This window comes from Anabrus simplex, chromosome 6 (genome assembly GCF_040414725.1).
Source record: "Anabrus simplex isolate iqAnaSimp1 chromosome 6, ASM4041472v1, whole genome shotgun sequence".
NCBI classification, from domain to species: Eukaryota; Metazoa; Arthropoda; class Insecta; order Orthoptera; family Tettigoniidae; genus Anabrus; species Anabrus simplex.
In genome coordinates this window covers 249,368,080-249,391,957 of record NC_090270.1, presented here as the reverse complement: position 1 = coordinate 249,391,957, position 23,878 = coordinate 249,368,080, and positions in this window count along the sequence as shown.

The window sequence follows — 23,878 nt, the reverse complement described above, 5'->3', positions numbered from 1 at the left end:
GCTGGTCAGTTTTAACATTGAAATAATTTCTTGACAACGCGAGCGACGTCAGTGTTCAAAAGGACCTTTTTTATTCTATACGTCGCACCGATACGTCTTATGTTGTTGTTGTTGTTGTTGTTGTTGCTATTTGCTTTACGTCGCACCGACACAGATATGTCTTATGGCGACGATGGGGTAGGAAAGAAATAGGAATTGGTAGGAAGTGGCCGTGGCCTTAATTAAGGTACAGCCCCAGCATTTGCCTGGTGTGAAAATGGGAAACCACGGAAAACCATCTTCAGGGTTGCCGACAGTGAGGCTCGAACCCACTATCTCCCGATTACTGGATACTGGCCGCACTTAAGCGACTGCAGCTATCGAGCTCGGTGATACGTCTTATGGCGACTACCCCCTGTGGGTGGGGGCGGTAGAATAACACCCACGGTATCCCCTGCCTGTCGTAGGAGGCCACTGAAAGGGGCCCCAGGGGTTCTTAATTTGGGAACGTGGGTTGACAACCGCGGGGTCCTTAGCAGAGTCTGGTATGCTTCTACTTACTTGTGTCAGGCTCCTCTGACTCTTAACGGATAGACTGGACTGAACAAAAAGAATAGCATGGAACTTACAATAGAAATGAATATTTGATACATTCTAGCTATTTATTCCCTGGAAAATGAACTTCAATCTCATAAATGAGCATCAAATGATTACTTACAGGTGGCGGGTTTTGTTCTATGATACAACATAGCTATTCATTGTCTGGAATGAGTACTTAATGATTGCATTCAGGTGTGTATTACTTGCTTTATTCATTTTATTTTATTTTTCTAGTGGCTTTACGTCGCACCGACACAGACAGGTTTTATGGCGACAGTAGGAAGGGAAAGGGCTAGGAGTGGGAAGGAAGCGGCCGTGGCATTAATTAAAGTACAGCCCCAGCATTTGCCTGGTGTGAAAATGGAAAACCACGGAAAACCATCTTCAGGGCTGCCGACAGTGGAAATAGAACCCACTATCTCCCGGATGCGAGCTCACAGCTGCACGCCTCTAACCGCACGGCCAACTCACCCGGTGCTTGCTTTAATTATTGTGCGGCCAGAAATGTGAACAATGCCATTTTTGGAAATGTAAAAATAGAACTAAATCCTTGAATTATTACAGTAAGGAAACTTTGTAATAAATGCCTTTGGGGTGAACCTTTCTAATATAAGGAAAATTCTTCCCTTAATCATGTGTGCCGTAGTTTTGCATTGTCTTCGTTTCTTCATTCTAAAACGATACCTTTCTTTGCGTATTAGCCGGTCTGAGTGGCTCAGACGGTTGAGGCGCTGGCCTTCTGACTCCAGCTTGGCAGATACGATCCTGGCTCAGTCCGGTGGTATTTGAAGGTGCTCAAATACGTCAGCCTCGTGTCGGTAGATTTACTGGCACGTAAAAGAACTCCTGCAGGAGTAAATTCCGGCACCTTGGCGTCTCCGGAAACCTTAAAAATGTCAGTGGGACGTAAAGCCAGTAACATGATTTATTTATTCATTATGTATTTTCTTGATTAACGTGTTTGTTTGTACAGGGCGTACTTTATTCACACTTTCGTACATCACCTTTGACACTCAGGCGCTATAACCAAACTTCGTAGAGATTTCAGGCGTACCGGGCTAAACTCTTTGATGGTGCAGGGCGTTATGGAATTTATGTTACCTTTGAAACTGTCAGATGTGTCAGCTTCCACAAGGAGGAACTTGGTAACCCACTAGTTACATCGGAGTGGGACTTGTGGAGACTGAAGTGGCAGTGCAGCACAGAACTCCCAGAACAGCCATTAACGGACCAGCAGCCTGCTCTTCATCACAGTTCGCCAACATTTTTCATTTACCCCAAATATTGGACATCTTGTCCGTAACCACAGGAAGAGTGGAAGGAGCCTCTCTACGCTGAAACTTCTCAAAACTTACTTGAGGAGCACCTGCCACCGGACTCGAACTCCTGTATCATACACCGCCATATTCTAGAAGTAACCACCTCCGCAATAATCACCAGTGTTGCCAACTTATAGTTTCAAGATCCGCTAAATACTACTAAAAATCCGCTAAAATTCCGCCAAAAAATCCGATCTCAAATAATAATAATAATAATAATAATAATAATAATAATAATAATAATAATAATAATAATAATAATAATAATAATAATAATAATAATAATAATAATTTCAGATGTCATTCGAAAGCGAAGAATTAATTTTTTGGACATATTTCAAGAATGCCTGATGACAGACTTGCTAAGAAAATCTTTAACCACTGCAATAAGCCCAATAGGAAAGGCAACTCTTATGAAAAATGGTTTGTTAACACGAAGAAAGATTTGGAAGAAATGAACATCAAACATCAAGACATCCACAATAGAACCACCTTCAGATAAAAGTTACACACATTTAAGGGCTTCCTAGAGCCAGAAACAGCGACCAAGAAGAAACAACAATGGACGGCTGAAAGGAAAGAAGCAGCAAGCAGGAGGATGAAGGAGTACTGGCGCTAAAGAAATTTTAAATCAAGAGGAGTTATTTACGTGGTCCACAGCTGGCCAAAATCAATAATAATAATAATAATAATAATAATAATAATAATAATAATAATAATAATAATAATAATCTTATAAATAAAGTTGTTCGTGTCTGTTTGTCTGTTTGTTCCACCATCACGTCGAAACGGCTGGATAGATCTCAACCAAACTTCATATTTAGAGTATACTCACCCTGGGGAAGGTTTCGATATGCATATCATTTTAAAATCTTTGAAAAGACGGGGGTTTTATAGGAAAAATATAAAAATAATATGCTAATATGGGGAAAATATCGAATTTGTCGTATAAGGACGAGACAAAGCTCAATTTAATCCTCTTGACGCAAAGAACAATACTCGGTAAGCCCTACGGGCCCTAAAACCAACCGTTACGGAGATATTGGCACCACACTACCCCTGCTCTAGGAATCGGATAAAGAAATGAACTGCCGTAACCATGGCAACGTCAGCTCCAGGATTCTAGAGCAGTGAGATTATGTATGTACGTTTGGGCATGGCTGCCAACCAAAATTGGTATAAATAAGACTTAATATCTGGAAAAAATATTCTGTTGTGTAAGGCACTCATAGGACTCCTTTGGGCGGGGATAGAAAGGGGGTGAAGTACGAGTATAAAAATCTTACTATATATAGAAATGGAAGTGTGTGTGTAAATGACACATCTCCTCCTAAACCACTGGAGCAATTTCAACCAAACTTGGTACACGTATTACTTACTATCGGGAGACGATCACTGTGGGGGTAAACCATCCCTAGCGCCCTTAAGGGAGAGGGTCAGGGGGGAGGTAGTTACAATAATAATCAAGAATAGTGTCGAATTCATAGTTTTCGGGGTCACTGAGTTGAAAAGTAATACTCTAGAATTTTTTAAAGTCCAGCCCCCTTTTAGGTGGGGAGCAAAGGGGGGATGAGATATAGAAATAATTAAAAACAGTTTCGAATCCATAGATTTCAGGGTCTCTGAGATGAATAGTATTACTCCGGATGTTTTGCAAGTCCAAGTGGGGAGCGTAGGGGGTGAGATATAAAATGAATCGAAAAACTACAAATAAAAATATTATCTTCTTCTTCTTACTATATATAAATTGATGTATGTGTGTGCGTGGGTGTGTGGGTGTGGGTGTGTAAATGACACATCTCCTCCTGAACGACTGGAGCAATTTCACCAAACTTGGTACACTTATCAATTAGTATCAGGAGACAAACCGCGTGAGGGTAAGACACCCCTAGCACCCTTATGGGCAGGGGGCGAGGGGGGTGGTATAAAAATAATCTAGAATATTATCGAATCCATAGTTTTCGTGGTAGTTGAAATAATTAGTGACACTCCGAATTTTTTAAAATTCATATTCAGCCCCCTTTGGGGTGTGGGTGAGGGGGAGTGAGATATAAAAATAATCGAAAACAGTGCCGAATCTACAGTTTTCTGGGTCATTGAGATGAATGGTGACAATCCATATTTTATATCTCTTAGTGGTGGAGGGCGGGAGGGGGGCAGTCTCATTGACAGTTGAAATCCTGTACATCGTATCTATAGTGCGACGGCTAAATACATATAGTTATCACTTATTAATTTTTGACAGGATCAAATACTTCCCAGTCGATTCGAGCTTCCATAAGGACGAAGTTTTACTCGAAAATTAAATAATATAAAACTTGAAATCAAACACATCTAAATAATTTTAAAACTACATAATAGATCATAACATATCAATCTGCAAGTCAAAAAGGAATTCTTAAAAAATTCGCATCACACATAACTAACTGGTAATGCAAATTTTAAAGGTAAATATTCAGAAACTATCCGGGCAACGCCGGGTACTACAGCTAGTAATAAAAATAAAAGTAAAAGTCTGCACTCACCTGATCTGTGAGTTTCACTGGGATTAAAGGCCACCACACACACAGAAAGCTAAGCTAAGCTACGCTACACTATGCTACGCTAAGCGATGCCAAGCTGTGGTGTGCTATGACACGAATAAAAAGCTAAGCTAAACGTGTCTCGCTGTTGTAAATAATCAGTTGCTCTCTCTGCACTACTGCTCGGTGGCATGATTTTTTTTTTTTTTTTTTCGCAGGGGTTCGACTGGCTGAGATTGTGTAGGTGTGGGGACGGGCGGAACAGATGATGAATCAGATATATGTGATAGGGAGTGTAGGTCATCACATTCCGGACTCTCACAGTCATCTGGGTGGCTACTTCAGTTATCTCTTGACGTTGATATGTTTCCTGCCTGTCAATGTTTGAATGTGTGCTGTAAGGAAAATTAAGCTATTAATACACATCCAAACGTATATTAAGTAATGGCACATGGAGATCTGTTTATGGAGAATGAGCATATTGAACTGTCCTAGTCCTTGTGCTTCACACACAATTATTCATGTTGTTCATTTTGTTAGTGAAATGTTGTCTTAGCTGCAAAACATAAGAAATCCAGACGTTCTTATTTTCTTACAACCTCGAATGAATTACATGCGTTTTAAATTATAATACACTCAGCATATAAATTCACTTATAATTTCATCAATTTTTAATATTTTAAAATAATATTTTAAATATTAGTCATACTGCGTGCGTTAAAATGACAGCTCACCTTCTTGTAGAAATATAAGGCAGACGGAATTCCATTTGTTTGAGGAATCTCCACTCCATTTTTTCCCTTCCTGTCCACTTTTACTCTCTTTTTGTCTCATTAGGGCCTCCCTAAAATAGTCTCTCAGTCTTTTTCATAAGTTTTTAAGTTCCTTACCTAAAACAATATACGCTATTATTTTACCTTTCACGTTCTTAGTAACTGCTGATATAGTTAAGAATTTGGCATACAGTTGCAGAACATTATCTACTAAATTGTAAATAATGTGCGTAAAGCCATATGGAAAAAGTATTCTTCTCAAACAATTAGAATTGTCAAAATTGCGATTATATAGCTAATTTATAAATGGTAGCCTTCTTACAATCAATTTGAAGTACTGAACTTATTTCCTGCCAACAGTTTTCCTATCTTATCAAATCTCTGTAGTAATTTGATGACGTATCATAAAGGCCGGGATATCTTTTCACCTCCTCAGTTAGCCGTTCTTCTTTTGGCCCGTTATCCATTGTATTAAAATATCGAAGTACTACCAGAAGAAACTCACACGACACGACTAAACACACACAACAGCCCGCCAGACCAACTGCTCAGAAATGAAAAGCGCATGCGCCAGGCCAGCTACAGCCAAGAAAATCGCCTGTCTAGCGATCTGTCTAGCTTAGCTTAGCTTAGCTTAGCTTGGCATGGTATAGCTTAGAATAGCGGCCTGTGTGTTTCATCGTACTTAAATGCATTAGGAGCGATATTTTTCACAACACCGCCTAGCTTAGCTTAGCTTAGCCTAGCTTTCTGTGTGTGGTGGCCTTAACCCCCTGCCTGCGAGTCGGCGAGCTAAAACTTGTAGGCGTTTTATTGCCGGGTACAAACTAGGTGAATCCCCTACCTCAAGGGCCACACACAGAACAGGCCAGTTCATTAAACGGTCTTCCTTCAGAGCATAAATATAAATGCTACTCTCTCACAGTTACATTATCTGTCGTCATTCGTCAACTAAGACATAAGTACCCTTTCCCCACGCATTACAAGTTTATTATACCACGATCTCATAACATCAAATCAAATAACATGTTTTCCTCATGTGACTGCTAGCTCTTGACAAGAAATACGGAAGTAAAAAGTAAAAGTAAAATGGATAAAACGCTAAATTCCGCTATAATAAATCTAGAATTCCGCCAAAAAATCCGCTGTCCGCTAAATGGTATATTTCTCCGCCGAAAGTCTTCTAATTCCGCCAAATTTAGTGGAAAATCCGCTAAGTTGGCAACACTGATAATCACCTCATTTGCAGAGTCTCACGCCTGGCGCCTTCAGTTAATTATTGTTGATTATTATTTTCTGAAAATTTGCACCATAATATTTCAATTCTATGTCTGCGTGAAAGACTACTAACACGCTGATGGTCACATCTAATACTCCAACGGCATTTTAGGTTTGATCCCCATCCACAAAAGTAATCCTGGCTATAGGCCTGGTCCCATGTGTACATTTTCCTCTGACTTATTTCACTACAGTCTAAGGCAGGGCCTCTCAGGGTGCATGCGCGTGGTGCATGCACTGTGCACGGTGCAAAATACGACTTGGCTTGGTTGACCAGAGTGCAGACCCCCCACTCCTCGATTTGGAGCAATAGCGCTTACTCTCTCTTTCCTCATGCCTCTCTCGCTCGCTCCGCCTGTCTCCCTCTGCCCCACTCGCGCCGTAGCGCTCCAAATCCGGGCTGAGTTGAGCCGAGTATAGCCGAGTAGAGCCGTGCTTAGCCGAGTAGCCCAGAGACGAAGCGTTGATCCGAGCCATACCGAGCGGCAGCGATGCACAGTGCACGAATCTCTTGCGCCTCGCTCTGCACGCGTGAGATTTTGGGCGTTTGAGAGGCCCTGGTCTAAGGTACAAACAATTTTATTCACCCTGAAAAAATGGTAGTTTAGGGGAAGTCGCCGAAAATTTCATTTTCAACTATCTATGTTATTGGTCCTATCGAAAAGTACTACATAGCAAAAGTTATAGAGAATACGATTTCCAATCATTTATGTTTTATTCAGTTTTACCGTATCGATTATGATAAGAGTGGTGTATCAGAGTCGGAAGAAAACAACATGTAAAGACCTGCACCGTCGAAAGCTCATAAAATTGAGCCATAACATCACATTGGCCATTGTTTGTTGTGATATTCTTTGTCTCTTATGCTGTCACTCATCTCCGATGGATGGGATTGCTGCTGCATACCGAGTAGAACAGCCTGCCTGAATATTGGCGGGAAATACTAAGGAAGATATTCAATAAATTTCCAATTTCTTTGCAATCATTTAAGAAAAGCTAGGAAAACAACAGATAGGGAATCTGCCACCTGGGCGAGGAGTTAGATAACTTTCTTCTTTAGCATGCCATTCTTCTGGTTCATACATTTTCTGATACTCCTGTTACGTTGCGCACTGGTTCATCATAGTATTCCAGCTATTCCATCCCTGCTCTGACGCGCTGATTGGAATGATCAGTGTGCAAACTTTACGGAATAATAGCAGAGGCTCATTTATGGCCTGGTCTAGAATTATATTAAATTACATTACATTAAATTAAAGAGTGTTGACGGTTTTCTGCGGCCTGGACATTCCGGCTCTGGAACTTTGTACTGTCATATCGGCAGCGTAGTTCTGTTCGTTGGAAGTGAGAAAATGTGTCGTTTTTCACTTGATCGAGTATTTCATATGATAGCATTGCTTTTAATCGCGACATTTGTACTGGAGTCATTGTAATGACCTATGTTGATTTCAGTTAGGAAAACCACTAAGGCAGTCTTCTGAGGATGTAAAAAGGCAGGCGGAGAGTGAGTGTCTGCCATTATAATCAAAACGCCCCAACTTGATTGTGACTGATGGTAGGCAAGAAGGCCTACCATTACAATGAATATTCCCTAACCCAGTCTTCACATAAGAAAATACATTTGGTGACTTTCCCATCGCGTTTCTAGGGTAACGTTAAGAGCTATGCAATTAATACAATCTTACTCACAACGTGTACACTGCTAACCTAGAATTCTATATACGGTGTAAAATTCCGTAGCGAAGCATGGGTACATCAGATAGTACTATTAATAAACATGAAACTGCGTTTGTTTGTTTGTTTGTTTGCTTGCTTGCTTGCTTGCTTGCTTGCTTGCTTGCTTGTTTGTTTGTTTGTTTGTTTGTTTGTTTGTTTGTTTGTTTGTTTGTTTGTTTGTTTGTTTGTTTGTTTGTTTGTTTGTTTGTTTGTTTGTTTGTTTGTTTGTTTGTTTCAGGTAGGTTCGAAGACTGCTGGATCGATTGAGCTGTAATTTGGTAAGGATATAGCTCGAAATTCCGAGTCACTCAAAGGATGCTTTCATTTTGATATACAGTATTTGACTGTTTCGAACTAGTGGGGAATTTTACAAGTGTAGGGCAATTATTGCCCTGCATCAACTAAAGTAACGGGTAAACGGCCCTATCGAAAAATGAAGCGCACTACGTAGCCTTGAAATTAATTTTCTACAAGAAACAACATAAGCATTTTCTTCGTAACTCTAACGCTTTTCCAGAAAATTAAACTTTGTGTGTGTGTGTTTTTGGATGTGGTCGCTTTCACAGATGAATAGGCTACCGTACTAATTTCGCGCATAAATAGGGGTCGCGTGAAGCCATGTTTGTCGTCTTCTTAGTTTGTTAACAGGCGAGCTGAAGACCAAGTGTGCCACTCTGCGGAGAGCGTTTGAAGGCTACAGTTGTAATGAGAGTGCTAAGCGTGCTTATCCATATTTGAGTCCGACTCGTTAGCGGAATGGTCAGCGTACTGGCCTTCGGTTCCCGGCTGGGTCGGGGATTTTAACCTTAATTGGTTAATTCCAATGGCTCGGGGGCAGGGTATGTGTGGCGTATTCAGCATTAGAAATCATCCTGGGCTGGGTATGTGTGGCTTATTCAGCATTAGAAATCATCCTAGGTAGGGCTCTAATAGGTGGAGAGTGGTGGCGAAGTGGGCTCGGGGTGGACTGAGGCGTTTGTGATGGTGGGGCGAGTTGAGTGAAAGAGCTGAATGATGTTTCAAGAAAGGACTGTATGTCTGATTGCCAGGCTTGTAGACTGGTTTGGTCTGCTCATACTCGTACGAGGACCGGCGTTGTTTAGCGCTCGCTCAGTGGGCACGATTGGAACAAGTGCAGTTTTACCGTGTCGCAATGGGACGAGTTCCGAACCAATGACCACACTGAGGGCTCTGACAAATTTGCTTGCTTCTTGGATGCCCGCCGGTTTGGCAGGCTGGTCATTATAACTTAGATTTATTTCTGACCATTTACATGTACGAGAGTAGTCCTCAAATAGAACTGAACGGCCATTCAATGGTGTTCAAGCAAACATTTCCTGTACGCAGTAATTGAAGCCTCCTTTCTTCAAACATTAACAGAGAGAAACTTTGTTATCATAGACCATCAATTTCAATTATTAAATGAAAATCTGAAAATGTATGGTCCTTAAATGGTCATTTACTGGAGCACTTATCCTACATTGAAATGTTCTCAATCTCCGCGCCTTGTTAAACGTTATTGCAGTACAAGGCAACTTACTCTCAACATGACTTCAGAGTTAGGTACAAATTTAACAAAATTGAATTTATTTCATTCTCTGACCTTGAAAATTTTCCAAAATATTCAATTCAACATCTGGATTTTATAGAAAACCTGTTAAGGGAGTGATTGAATATGTGTCAATATATATGTGTCGCAACGGTACAGACAGGTTTTATGGCAACGATAGAATAAGGAAGGGTTAGGACTGGGAAAGAAACGACCGTGGCTTTAATTAAGGTACATCCCCCAGCAATCGCCTGGTGTGGAAATGGGAAACCATGGAAAACCATCTTCAGGGGCGCTGAGAGTGGAATTCGAACCCACTATATCGTGATGCAAGCTCGTGACCCACCACGTGGGCACTCCCTCGATGTGTGTTGATCTAGTTATAGATTTGAGTAAAGGGGACGTAATTACCGCAGTCTTAATAAAATGATGCAGGAAATTTTCTGGAGCACTTCATATTTTTGTCAATATTACCTAACCCTTAATCTGTGAAATAAACACGCCAGGAATGTAACAGACGGCAGGGAAATAAAAATTATCTCGAGGTACTGGAAATTCGAATAATGGAGGTTCGAGATATCGAGGTTCGACTGTATGATCAAAATGTATTTATGCCTCATGTAAGAAAACATAAAGGTCCAATAACACTGCCTCGAGGAATTCCCCTCTTAATGATTACAGGATCAGTTAATGCTTCACCTACACTAATTCTCTGAATTCTATTTTCTAGAATGTAGCCAGCCATTCAGTCGCTGTATTCCAGTTTAGTCCATTTGCACTCATTTTTACCAGTGGTTTCCCATGATCTACCGTGTCAAACGCCTTAGATAGGTCAATCACGATACAGCCCATTTGACCTCCTGAATACAAGATATTTGCTGTATCTTGCTGGAATCCTATAAGTGGAGCTTCAGTGGAATGATATTTCCTAAGCCCGAACTGCCTTTTATCGAACCAGTTATAAATTTCGCAAACATATCTAATACAATCAGAAGGAATGCTTTCCAAAAGCTTACATGCAACTCATGTCAAACTGACTGGCCTATAATTTTCGGCTTTATATTTATCACCCTTTCCTTTATACACTCTCCATTCATTTGGTATAGCTCCTTCAGTAATCAAATAATTACTTCAGATATGGTACGATACTCCAAACAGTTGTCTTTATATTTTCAGAAATCTTATCAATTCCAGTTGCTTTTTCAGTTTTCAACTTTTGTATTTCATTGTAAATCTCTTTGTTATCGTAGGTACATTCCAATATTTCGTTAGTATTAGTCACCTCCTCTATCTGGACATTATCCGAGTAACCAACAATCTTTATATACTGCTAATAATAATTGTACCGGGCGGTACACCTCCACGCCGCTAATTCAAACTTTGCGCCAGTCGAAACTCCTCTCCTGGAGGACGTCTGAACTTTATCTACTGTGTTAGTTTTCAAGTTTCTCAGAAGATGTCTCTACTTGTAAATTTTGAAGTTTCTGAACTGGGTCGTTTTTGATGTATTTTTGTTTTGCCTGTAGTAAGAAGTGTGGACATTCTCTTCTAGATGGCACTACTGAAGGACTACAATTATGCACCCTAGTGCGAAGTGAAAGAACTGTGTTTTTTGGAGAAATTTTGAATTCATAAGTTCGTTCTTTGTTACATTTCTTTCAGTTATTGTTTAAGTTGGCAATATTAACCCTTTCCTTCTGCCAGTTTTGAAATTGTCCAATCATAATTTTCTGTAATTAATTTTCCACCAATAAGGTGTTTCTTCTTCATCTTGTGTAGGGGTTTTCGTGGGTAGCCAATAAAATTCTTGTGGGAGGGTGTTCTCATTCCTGAAACGCCTCGAACTTTCCACGAGGGTATATAAACTGCTGATTTTCGGGTCACCGCGCCACTTCAGTAACATCTATCAGTGTGTAAAGTACGTAGCAGGGGGCGGGTAGCGCCTCTTTCTTCGGGCAGCAGTTCAACCACCAGGTAATGGCCGTTTAATAACTTCTTTTCTTGCTAGCTCAGCAGTTTAACTCTCGGGGCAGGTCCGAAGCCTTTCTACCGTGTAACTTTTCCCCTAAAATGTAAAGACAGTTAGTATCTATTCTATCTTTTAAACTAAATATTGGGATAGAGAGTGCTTAACCCTCTCGAGCTCCCACTCATATGGCGTTGAGGTGAACTTATTATCTCAACTGTTTCTTCCTTAATGTAATGTAAATTGTCTTCTTCTATAAGTCACCTCTCTAGTATGGGATTAGCCCTTGCAGTAACGGCCTAGCCAAGTAGGTTTTATATAAAGTGTATTAGGAGTGCAAGAACGCCTCCTCTCAAGTTGGTATTTTAGAGGCCATGTAATTGACCTGTTTCTTTACTTAATAGGCCTCAGTAGGTTGGGTATTTTTACCCCTGTTTTCATGTCCTTGGAGGACAACTTAAAAGTGGAGTTTGGTGTGGCCTTTGATAGGCTTAAATTTTGAGAGCGAGTTGCTCTTTCTTGAAAATTGAGTTGCTGTATGCCTCGAGGAGGCTTTACCGTGTAAAGAGGAGCAAGTGCTCCTAAGCATGATTGGGGTTTTCTGCCCCTTGGTTGAACCTTGAATATAAGTAAAGTTGGGCTCATTGCTCAAGAATTATGTGTCTGGCTCTCGGAGCCCAAATCCTGTAATGACTGTAATTGTACATTTTCGAATTGTGTTTCGGCTACTGAGTACCTGTTCTACTTGTTATTTCTTAATCTTGAAAAGAAAATATAACCTTGTTAAATTTTATCTTAACTTTAATTTCGTATTTTGAGACCTGTTCACCCCCGCACCTTCTTTCACCTCTGCTAATCTACCAAACCACGGTAACAAGTGGTAGCAGAGCGTGGTTGAATGGGTCTCAATTTAGCCCCTTTTGACGGCTAAACATTGCTTTGATTCGAACTCTAACAATTTTCTCTGTTGCTGGAATTTTTTTATTTTTCCGTTTTCAAAATTGTTCTGTCATCATACCCGGCCTTTGCGATGTTCTCCATCTCAACTATTTGCGCAAGGAGGAGTTAATCTATGAATTAACAATTAGAAATGTGCAATCTGGAGGCACGGTTGCGGTAGACAAAAATAAGCTTAGAGAGTCCCTTGATTTGCCCATTTCCATCCCCACCTTGGGAGAGAAAGAAATTGACGACTCTCTTTCCACGATCACTGACAATACTACTGAGCTAGCATCTGTAGTTAGTTTTTTTGAAGAAAATAATCCTTCTCCTAATCAAATTAAACGTGTGCAAGCCAGGTTATTTCATTTTTCTAATAGAGTTAACGATCTGTTGTCTCTGAAGTTGAATGACTTTCAGAGGAAGGAAGCTAGTGTGGTTCTTGAAAATCTTTCTGAATTGTCCAGTAAGGTTACCCAATTGTTAACTGGGGAAGTTCCTCCCAAAACTGATCAACCCACTACGGTGAACGTAGGTAGCGAGGAAGAGTCTCCCAAGGGAGAAGTCAATAGGAAAACCGTTGGAGCTCAACAAATCTCTGCCCCATTGGACAACGAGTCTGAACGCCGTACCTCATTGAATAACGCACGTTCTGAATTAGCTTCCTCGCCACTTAAACCTCTACCTACTATGTCACCAGGGTTCAGTAGTTTGCCTCATCCATTAGCCATGCTCCTTAGAGGTATTTCGAAGTTTTCTGTTAACACTACCAGTGACGTTATTTCCTTCTTAAGGTTTTTTAGTTGAATTTCAGGATCATGCCCTTGTTTTCTCTCTTTCTCCGTGTCAAATTTTGCAAATAATTTATCCCTATTCAATTGGTGTTCTCTCAGACAAAATTGTTAGAGCAATAGCTGAACAGTCATCTATTGAAGATTTTCATGCACACCTTCTTGCAAATTTCATTCCTGCTCGTGCGAGGTCATCCCTGATTCAGAAGTACTATTATCGTGTACAGCGGTTGGATGAAAACTTGGCAGATTTCATCCAAGATATTAAGTTCTATACTAGGGTATTTGCTCTTCATTTTCCCGAAGACCAAATCGTTCATGCTATTGTGGAAGGTATTTCACCATCCTATAGGTCATATTTGTGTTTCGCGGCGTGCCCGCAAACCTTCTCTGAACTTGAAGCATTGGCTGTGTCAGCCGAAGGGGTTAGGTATGCGGACACATTACGTGTTGCCAGGGAGCCCCCTCCGCCATCAAGTAACTTTCGGCCTACACCTCGCCGAACCATCACGGTCCGTAAATGTTATGCTTGTGGGTCCCCTGACCATCTTCGAAACAAGTGTCCATTAATTAAATCTAGTGGAACAAGGAATGGAACAGGGTCATCGCAAGGTTGCTTTAAATGCGGCGCGTTTTCTCATATTGCCAAGAACAGCCCAAATTCGAATAGCACCCCCTCCTGCTCAACTTCTGGTGCAAATTCCACCAATGCCAATAATAAAAAGTGACTAGTGGCTTCGGCTGAGTCGACTAATCCATCTTCCCGAGGCTCAGCCCCTGGTAAACAGGTCGAAAATTCAGGGAAAACTCAGTCTTCAGATTTATCTTTTGAATGCCCCAAAGAATGTCTTAGGATTGCGGCGGATTCCCCCGCACCTGTGCCCTTCCTCAAAATTGAGTTAAATAATGAACCTGTAACAGCTGTTTTAGATTCAGGCAGTGTTTGTTCAATTATTTCGGCTCAATGGTATTCGAAATTGAAATCTATTTGTAAACTTCCTGACTATTGCTCATCTCCTGTTCAATATGTTTCGGCTAATTCTTCTCCATTAGAAATTTTAGGTCCCTTAAAAGCCAAAATTCGTATTTTTAAATTTAATTGGAAAGTTAAATTCCTTGTGGCCAAGCACTTGTCTTGCCCCATTATATTGGGAGCTGACTTCATTTCTCACACTGGTCTTGTGCTCGATCTCCAGAGTAGGTCGTGCACTTTCAAATTTGCGTCTAATTGTAAAATCCCCTTATTGAAATGTAATTCTGCATCATGCTCATCTATTTCGCCTACCCAGGATGAGATGTTGTTAGACCTTAGACATCTACCTGAGGAGCAGGCTGATAGTATTCGTAAGTTGTGTCAGTCGTTTCCAGAGGTGTTCTCCGATACCCTTGGTGTTGCTGACCTTATTGAATACAAAATTGAGGTCACGGATTCGGTTCCTGTCCGTTTTCCACCTTATAGGCTATCTCCACCTAAAATGAAGGCTCTGAAAGAAATCATTGATCAAATGTTGAAGGATGGTATTATTAGGCCCTCTAAGTCGGCGTATTCTTCACCTATTTTTCTAGTTCCGAAACCCCAAGGTGGCTTCAGGCCTGTCATTGATTATAGGGCTCTCAATCGGAAGGTGGTGTTGCAATCTATGCCCCTTCCTAACCTTCATTCTTGTTTTTCATGGTTTCGTAAGGCTAAGTTCTTCACCATCTTGGATTTGAATCAGGCCTATAATCAAATTCCGCTAGCTGAAGAGTCTAAACACCTTACAGCGTTTGCCACGGACTGGAATTTGTATGAATACAACCGCGTGCCTTTCGGGCTCCCCACGGGAGCAGCTGTACTCACTAGATTGCTAGATAGGGTCTTCTCCGACATCAAATTCGAGTACTTGTATCACTATCTTGACGATGTCGTCGTATTTTCGGAGACTTTTGAAGAACATCTAGATCATCTGCGAGAAGTTCTCAATCGCCTTCGTAAGGCCGGGTTAACTGTGAAGTTGTCCAAGGTTGCCTTTACTAAGCCCTCCATGTCATTCCTAGGGCATATTGTGTCACCTGATGGCGTTGCAGTCGATCATTCTAGAACACAGGCCATCCGTGATTTTAAACCTCCCAAGGACATCAAAGGTATCGCCAGGTTCATTGGTATGGTGAATTTCTTCAGGAAGTTTATTCCTAACTTCGCTAATACAGCGGCGCCCTTAAACCTTCTTCGTAGGAAAGGTATCAAATTTGAGTGGGGACCTTCTCAACAAGCCGCTTTTGAAGATCTTAAATTAGCTCTCTGTAATGCCCCTGTCCTTGCTATGCCGGATTTCTCGAAGAAATTCATCGTCCAAACCGACGCGTCGTCGTCGGCGGTAGCTGCAGTCCTTCTTCAAGAGACTGAACTAGGGAGGCGACCCATCGCCTATGCATCTAGGACTCTATCGGCTCAAGAAGCCAAGTATTCCATCTATGAGCTCGAAGGTTTGGCAGTCTTATTTGCCTTAGAAAAGTTCCGTCTCTATCTGGAACATGTCAAATTCGACCTGGAGACGGATAATCAAGCCTTAAGCTGGGTCTTAGGTAGGCCGCGTCGTACTGGTCGTATAGCCCGTTGGGCCATCCGAATTCCTGCCTTCCAGTTTGATGTTAGGCATATCAGAGGTACTGAAAATGTTGTTGCAGACGGTCTCAGCCGTATGTTTTCCAACGACGTCGAGACCCATGAACCGGTCGATAGTTCATCACCTCCCGAGTCCATACTATCTGAGGTTAATGCCATCTTAACAGATGCTCCCATGCTCTTTAGGGACATTGAGAAATACCAACGTGAAGATCCGACGCTGGCTCCGATAATGGAAACCCTTTCTTCTGGGGAACATGTTGTCCCTTATGTACTGAGGAATGGTGTTTTATGTTGCCCTTCGAGGCATGATAAGATGATGAAAGTTGTCGTTCCAGCTGTTCTTGTACCTATTATCTTCAAGTACTATCATGAGACCCCATTAGGGGGGCATCTAGGCATCTTTAAAACTCGTGAAAAGATTCGTGAAAGGTTCATCTGGAAGGGTATGGACGGTGAAATCCGTGAACTAGTAAAAGCTTGTAAATCTTGTTTGCTCAGTAAACCCACCATGTCCACCAAGGTAGGCCTTTTGTCTTCGCATCAAGCGTCGCGCCCCATGGAACGCCTGTATATTGATTATGTAGGACCCTTCCCCCAGTCAAAGGGAAATGCCAACAAGTTCATCTTTGTATGTGTAGATGGTATTACAAGATTTTCCTGGTTATTCCCGACTAAGCTGGCTACCGCTCAGTCCACCATTACTTGTCTAAATTCAATCTTTGCTTCTTTTGGTCCGTGTCAATATATTGTGTCTGATAATGCTAAGGCTTTCACATTTAATCTATTTCGTAAATTCTGCTTTGACCTGTCCATCTCTCATGTGACCACTTCTGCTTATTACCCTCAACCATCTCTGGCTGAACGGGTTAATCGTAATCTCAGGTCCGCGCTTATTGCCTATCATCATGAAGATCATCTAGGTGGGACACGTCCCTGCATTGGTTAGCTTTTGCTTTGAACTCGGCTGTTCATGAATCACATAAATTTACTCCAGCTTCGTTGATGTTCAAGTTTGTTCCCAACACGCCGCTCTCTAACCTCTGGTCTCTGAGTGACATTCTACCTGAGACAATAGATCCCGATAACATTAAAGATCTTTGGAAGAAGGCTAAAGCCAATCTTAAAGTGTCTCGTGAAAAGGTTAGGGAAAAATATGATCGTGGACGGAGACCCACCAATTTGAAGGTAGGCGACCAGGTGATGGTCAAGAATTTTGTTCCCTCGGGCAAGCTTGCCCCCAGATTTCATGGGCCGTGTACTATTCTCGATTTCCTTACTCCCGTTACCTTATTGCTAAGCAATCCAGCCACCGAGAGGATATTTAGGGTTCACCTGTCACAGGTGAAACCGGTGTAATTTCTGTCTTAACTTGCTTCATATAATTTTGAATGAATAAGGCCTTCTGCCCTTGGAATCTGTTTCCTTTGTGTGTAACCATTTATTGTAAACCTTCCCCGACCAGTTAAACTGCCATCCTGTCCCTACCACGGCCATTACCACGCTCCCGTCTCCTGCCCAACAACACACAGTGGCTTTCAAATGAAATAAATATTTCTACGCCGCTGGCCCCTCAGTTCCACCACAATGAATGTACCCTAAAATCATTCTGGTCCAACAAAATTCTGCCGCCGAGCTTTAATGTTTCAGTGCCCCCGCAGCAGCGCGGCGCCGTACCGCTACTGAGGTAGGGTATGGGCCCGCCTTCTCCAGTGAGGCCAACCAGTGTACGGCGAGCCGGAGTCCTCCTCCCGGCCAAGGCTGATGTGCGGTGCACAACCTGTAACTGGCCCGCGACCTACATGTTCGCCGCGGGCGCGGCGTGCTTCTACTCCACTACTCCTCTCATAGTGCGGGCGAGCGGTATCTCAGGGTACTGGAGGGGTCCGAGCGGCCTCCTCTGGACACAAGCAGCAGCGGCCGGTCTGGCCGTCTAACTTAATCAACCTTGGATATATGTAATCAGCTACATGGACATTTAATATCAACAATTACTACAGTTCTAAATCCAACTGCAATATCTGGTGGACTTAGAAAATTTTTCCTCAACTTTAAAAACTAAACGTTTCCGTCTGAATTCGACTTCTACAAGCATAAAGACCTTACATCTAAAGTAACTATAAAGAATTTTGAAACTGGATCCAATCATTTTAAGAAAACTTGTTGGCAAATATTTCCGCAATTAACTTCTATATCAACATCATAACTTGGACCTTATTTTGAAACAAAAGTTTATGTTCTTCAGTGTTACCCCTTGGAGGAACTTTTTGGGGGGGGGGAGGTCTGTACCGGGCGGTACACCTCCACGCCGCTAATTCAAACTTTGCGCCAGTCGAAACTCCTCTCCTGGAGGACGTCTGAACTTTATCTACTGTGTTAATTTTCAAGTTTCTCAGAAGATGTCTCTACTTATAAATTTTGAAGTTTCTGAACTGGGTCGTTTTTGATGTATTTTTGTTTTGCCTGTAGTAAGAAGTGTGGACATTCTCTTCTAGATGGCACTACTGAAGGACTACAATTATGCACCTTAGTGCGAAGTGAAAGAACTGTGTTTTTTGGAGAAATTTTGAATTCATAAGTTCGTTCTTTGTTACATTTCTTTCAGTTATTGTTTAAGTTGGCAATATTAACCCTTTCCTTCTGCCAGTTTTGAAACTGTCCAATCATAATTTTCTGTAATTAATTTTCCACCAATAAGGTGTTTCTTCTTCATCTTGTGTAGGGGTTTTCGTGGGTAGCCAATAAAATTCTTGTGGGAGGGTGTTCTCATTCCTGAAACGCCTCGAACTTTCCACGAGGGTATATAAACTGCTGATTTTCGGGTCTCCGCGCCACTTCAGTAACATCTATCAGTGTGTAAAGTACGTAGCAGGGGGCGGGTAGCGCCTCTTTCTTCGGGCAGCAGTTCAACCACCAGGTAATGGCCGTTTAATAACTTCTTTTCTTGCTAGCTCAGCAGTTTAACTCTCGGGGCAGGTCCGAAGCCTTTCTACCGTGTAACTTTTCCCCTAAAATGTAAAGACAGTTAGTATCTATTCTATCTTTTAAACTAAATATTGGGATAGAGAGTGCTTAACCCTCTCGAGCTCCCACTCATATGGCGTTGAGGTGAACTTATTATCTCAACTGTTTCTTCCTTAATGTAATGTAAATTGTCTTCTTCTATAAGTCACCTCTCTAGTATGGGATTAGCCCTTGCAGTAACGGCCTAGCCAAGTAGGTTTTATATAAAGTGTATTAGGAGTGCAAGAACGCCTCCTCTCAAGTTGGTATTTTAGAGGCCATGTAATTGACCTGTTTCTTTACTTAATAGGCCTCAGTAGGTTGGGTATTTTTACCCCTGTTTTCATGTCCTTGGAGGACAACTTAAAAGTGGAGTTTGGTGTGGCCTTTGATAGGCTTAAATTTTGAGAGCGAGTTGCTCTTTCTTGAAAATTGAGTTGCTGTATGCCTCGAGGAGGCTTTACCGTGTAAAGAGGAGCAAGTGCTCCTAGGTATGATTGGGGTTTTCTGCCCCTTGGTTGAACCTTGAATATAAGTAAAGTTGGGCTCATTGCTCAAGAATTATGTGTCTGGCTCTCGGAGCCCAAATCCTGTAATTACTGTAATTGTACATTTTCGAATTGTGTTTCGGCTACTGAGTACCTGTTCTACTTGTTATTTCTTAATCTTGAAAAGAAAATATAACCTTGTTAAATTTTATCTTAACTTTAATTTCGTATTTTGAGACCTGTTCACCCCCGCACCTTCTTTCACCTCTGCTAATCCACCAAACCACGGTAATAATAATAATAATAATAATAATAATAATAATAATAATAATAATAATAATAATAATAATAATAATAATAATAATAAAGGCGTGTGGCCTTCGAGTTGACGCCGTAAAGCGATCTGAGCGTCTGTAAGGATGGGGCTCTACCTATGGTGAATATTTATGATGAATACGACACACATACCCAGCCCCCGAGCCATCGGAAATAACCAATGAAGGTTAAAATCCCCGACCCGGCCGGAAACGAACCCGGGACCCTCTGGACCAAAGGCCAGCACGCTCACCATTTAGCCATGGAGCCGGACTGTATACTGCTGACTGAATACTTCCGCCTTATGTAGATCCTTGCATACATACTCCCCTTGTCAATTAATGATTCCTGGAATGTCCTTCTTGGAACCTGTTTCTGTCTTAAAATTCATATAGGCTACATACCCCTCCATTTTTCAGTAAAAGTTGTATGACTGCCAATTACGCTTAGATGACTTCTTCACTAGTTTCAATTTCCTAGTAAGTTCCTGCAATTTCTCCCTACTTTCACAACCATTTCTAATTCTTATTTCTTTCCAGCCTGCACCTCCTTCTTAGTATCTTTACTTCTCTGATATAACATAGCGGGTTTTTACCATTACTTACCACCTTTAAAGGTGGTAGTATAGTAGGTAAGATTGAATCCAGGTGCAGCAAAGCTAATGCAGTGGGCTCGCAGTTGCGATCAACAGTATTCTGTAAGAAAGAAGTCAGCTCCCGGACGAAGGTAACTTTACACCGGGCTGTTTCCAGACCAACTTTGCTTTACGGGAGTAAACGGTGGATGGACTCAGGATATATTATTCATAAGTTAAAAGTAACAGACATGAAAGTAACGAGAATGATTGCTGTACAAAGAGGTGGGAACAATGGTAGGAGGATTTTCGGAATGAGGCGCTAAAGGCTAAGTTAGGAAAGATCTCGATGGATGAATTTGTACTCATAAACCGGCTTTGGTATTGGGGTCATGTGAGGCGAATTGAGGTGTATAGGTTACCTAGGAGTATAATGGACTCTGTTATGGAGGTTAAGAGAAGTAGCGAGTGACCAAGACGACGGTGGTTAGACTCAGTTTCTAACTATTTAAAAATAAAAATTGAATGAAGCAACAGTACTAGTTACTAATAGAGGATTGTGGCGGCGGTTAGTAAATCCACAGAGCCTTGCAGACTGAACGCTGAAAGGCATAACAGTCTATAATGAAGATGTATGTTTGTACTCGTATGTAAATTTAATAACGTTATTATCACTAGGGCCATCTTGTCGCTGCAGGAAGGGTCTCGGGTCTCACATCCTCGGCCAAGCACTAAATTGAGCCAACCCACATAAACGTGGGAAGGTTGCTTAAAAATAAAGAATATTATACTACAATGGTTGAATGGAATAGTTCACAAAGGCGTAATTATAGAAAAATATAACTGTAATACAGATATTTGCATGTCATTAACATTTGTTGGACCTCCTCAGTGGCTGACAACGGGTGTTCTCTCTCTCTCTCTCTCTCTCTCTCTCTCTCTCGAAAGTGAGATAACTATAACATTCTAAACAACAGAGTAATCAGTATTGTACTGGATATAAAATATATGTTAGAATTTTAAATGAACACTTAATAGTCATAAGTGAGGTATGGTATCCGGCCAAGCCACTCCTGTTACGACAATGAGTGTCCTATGACACAAAAGGATGGGAATATAACTTGGTGACACACACTTGAGTAGATTTAATAAAAATATTTGATTAAGTTAAAAGTAAAGAACTGTAGTGTACTAATGAGGATATTCTCAACATCTAATCGATAACATGGAAGTCCTGTACAATAGAACAAGAACTGATTTAAATGACAATGCTTGTCTATAACAGAAAATGTTAATACAATATAAAGTGTGCCATGAGAGTAGTACTAAACACCTAGTTCATTTAATATACAGTACATGTATATATCTATACTAGTACCGGTATATAAAGAGGTAAAGTTTGTTTGTATGTAATGGGTAATCTCAGGAACTACTGAACCGATTCTAAAATGGATATACTAATGTAAATATTAGTTATCCCTGAGGGACATAGGCTATATTTTATTTTCAAAACTATTCGAGGGGGGCGGGAGATATAAAAATAATAGGCCAGTATAGGCAAAATATCGAATTTGTCGTACAAGGACGAGACAAAGCTCAATTTAAAATCCTTGACGCAAAGAACAAAATTCGGTAAGCTCTATGGGCCCGAAAACCATGTTTTAAGGACCTAAAACCAACCGTTACGGAGAGATTGGCCCTGCTCTAGGAATCGGATAAAGAAATGAACTGCCGTAACCATGGCAACGTCAGCTCCAGGATTCTACAGCAGCGAAATTGTCCACAATATATCACAAAAATCTAACATGTTACAGACCTGAAAATTGGTATTTGGAATCTCCTTTAGAAATGAAGAAAACTTTTTTTTTCGACATAAAAGAGGACTGTTTCTCACATATCGAGTTCCATGTCGCATGTTCCAGATTTATCTCTGCCAGTAGCCTGGTCATCTTAGCCACAAAAGGCAAAGCCACAAACGTGGTTTACAAAGAGGTTCTGGGGTAAATGAAATTCAATTTTTCGGTGAGTTTTTATACTTTATGGATTTACAGATAATGTCTTAGAGCAGTACCGAGGAACAAGTATTTTTTATCAAATTACGAAATCCTCGCGAGCGAAGCCGTGGGTAACAGCTACCTGGTGATCATTTTGAAAACAATGGAATATTTACAGATGGTGATAGTGTCTGAATTGTTTCCTTTCACAACCTGAATATTGTACGGAACTTATACATCTGTAACTGGTAAGTTTATTTTTTTCCTTCTCATTTCTTTCTGCTCTACAACAGATCAGTTTGTTATTGAGCAAAATGTGACAAAAATATGTAGCCTGTTTAGAGTTCGAAAACTGCAAACCAACAGACTATGATGGCCCATCGAGTTCCGGAACGCTTTGGGGAGCCCTACAAGTTGAGCTTCAGTGGAATAGCCTTTCCTAAACACAAACTGCCTTCTATCAAGTAAGGAAATAACTCTATAATTGTATTTTAATGTCAACTTGTACGGTAAATATTTTACTGGCCATTTTTGGTGTATGAGATTTCCTGCTCCAGTCTGCTGATTGTAATATTTTCATACTTCAGCAACAAGTCTCCCTGTTTTCCTTTTCTGTCACCTCCTAAAGCCGGTCTTGCGGTGCAGGGGTAGCATGCCTGCCTCTTACGCGGAGGGCCCAGGTTCAATTCCCAGCCAGGTCAGGGATTCTTACCTGGATCTGAGCGCTGATTTGAGGTCCACTTAGCTTACGTGATTACAATTGAGAAGCTACCTGACAGTGAGATGGCGGCCCTGCTCTAGAAAGCCAAGAATAATGGCCGAGAGTATTCGTCGTGCTGACCACACGGCACCTAGCAATCTGCAGGCCTTCGGGCTTAGCAGCGGTCGCTTGGTAGGCCACGGCTCTTCGGGGCTGTTGCGCCATGGGGTTTGGTTTAGTTTCGTTTGGTCACCTCCTATGGCTTAACTTTAATACTGATCCACTTCTTACCCCTACCAGCAATTTGCTTTTAATTCTGGGCTGAGTGCAGGAATGAGGCAAACCAAGGCTCTTAAGGGTTGTATGCACCACCGTCTCTGTTTTAATTACCACAAGGCAAATCAGCCCTGACAGTTTGAACCGCACTATTTTAAGATCCACTTTTCTCTCCCACTGTATGTCTTTATAGAGAGCTGTCGTGAGTACGTTCACCCTCAATCACATCGACATTATGCCCTAGTGAGAACAATGTATCACTCTTCTTCCCGGCTCCATGGCTAAATGGTTAGCGTGCTGACCTTTGGTCACAGGGATCCCGGGCTCGATTCCCGGCAGGGTCGGGAATATTAATTATCATTGATTAATTTATCTGGCACGGGGGCTGGGTGTATATGTGTTGTCTTCATCATCATTTCATCTTCATCATGACACGCAGGTCGCCTACGGGAGTCAAATCAAAAGACCTGCATCTGGCGAGCCGAACATGT